This window comes from Myotis brandtii, unplaced genomic scaffold (genome assembly GCF_000412655.1).
Source record: "Myotis brandtii unplaced genomic scaffold, ASM41265v1 scaffold373, whole genome shotgun sequence".
In the NCBI taxonomy this organism is placed as follows: domain Eukaryota; kingdom Metazoa; phylum Chordata; class Mammalia; order Chiroptera; family Vespertilionidae; genus Myotis; species Myotis brandtii.
In genome coordinates, this window is record NW_005364339.1 from 101729 (window position 1) to 103340 (window position 1612).

General features: G+C 35.7%; 1 long non-coding RNA gene across 1 annotated transcript; it reads left to right on the top strand.

Moving 5' to 3' along the window:
- Positions 1–98: 98 nt before the first annotated feature.
- On the top strand, positions 99–740 carry LOC106727123. The gene is made up of 2 exons (XR_001363283.1): positions 99–210; positions 537–740. It is a non-coding gene; the product is annotated as an uncharacterized LOC106727123 (long non-coding RNA).
- The last annotated feature ends 872 nt before the right edge of the window (positions 741–1612 follow it).

A 1612-nucleotide genomic window follows, 5' to 3' on the forward strand; every position in this document is an offset into this window, starting at 1 on the left:
AAATTATTTCCTTCTATGGTACATTATGAAATGGAAGTTGGGATCAGATTATTCATCCTCTATTTCTCCCTCCCTCTCTCTAATTGACTCATTAGACGGACAAAGCAGGATGCTTCTCAGCTTCTGTGAACATGTCCACCTTCAACCTCACTGGCTATATGTACAGACACAGCATCAATATTGTGACTACTGTGGTGGAGGAAGGGACAGGTAAGTGAATACTTCTTGGTTCATTAAGAAAAAAGAAAGGAAAGGGACTGTTTCAGGGATACACCTACTCAGAGGACTCAAGACCTACCTTCATTAGTGTTTGGGAGTGACTTCTGGTTCACGAAGGGAAATGCCAGATTCCAATCTGCCATCCAGTACCTATTTCCTCCAAACATTTGGGGAGGAGGAGTTGGTTTGGATCTTTGGCTAGAAATATATTAAGCTTTATACTTCCAGGGGCACCATCCTTTCAGAGATTTTGTATTAAACATGAAAATGAGGATTTCAGGCATTTAAATTAATGTACATCTGGTTTCCCTCTGCAGGCGTGGAGGCCAATGGCACTCAGGAAATCTACATTTCTTCACAAATAGGATCAATGACCTTTGAAGACACCAATAATTATTATTACCCCAATTTTCCCTTCAGTGGGAAGGTATGTTGAAGTCTGTCTCTGCACAGACAAAAATAAATGCTTAACTACTGCCTCCTTTCTGTAGACATATCAAAATAAAACTACCAGCATTGTTCTAAGTGCTCTATGGCTATTCACTTATTCAATCTTTACACCATTCCTATGGGATAAACACTATTATTGGTCCCATTTTACAGATAAGAAGACTGAAGCAAGAGAGGTTAAGTGATTTTTCCAAGGTTATATAACTAGTAAGTAGTAACTATGATAAAAACTAGGCAGCCTGCGTTCAGAATATATACTCTGAACTCCTTATGTTGTGCTGCCCTTAATCTCACATGAGATATATCTTGAATATTAATGTGACTTCAGTGCCCTTCCTAATGCCAAGGGCTCATATTGTAATATTCAAATATTTGAATTTTAGAGCTGTAAGGTATTTGGAGAAATCATCTAGTCTGAGCTCCTGCATCTAGGCAAGGTTAATATCAGACTTTCCTTGATAGAAAGCCATTTATAGATCCTTAAGCATTTTTTAAAGAGAGTTTAAAATTTTCTTTGTTAATGTCTTCTGTCTAATACCTAAAATCTACCCCTCTCTCTAGCATATTCTTCTACATTCCTAGAACAATTGGTCAACACAATAATGTATATGTTTAGATCCATTTATTCCTTAGTCATCTTTTCTCTAGATCAAGAGCAGATCCATATTTTCTTAGAGTCTAATGTTATATAATTTGGGAGTGGGAGAGGTTAAATCATCTGTAAAATATGCCCAATAATAGTGTCTATCCCATACGATTGTTGTAAAGATTAAGAAAAAGAAAGCAAATAATAATAATAATAATAATAATAATAAAAAGAAAAAGAAAAATTGACTAGTGAAGAAAGAGAAAAGAGATGGGTACATGAACTTGGAGCAGAAGAGGGAAATTAGGCATATTAGTAAGCCAACAGAGACTACAATAATAATAATACATCAATAAA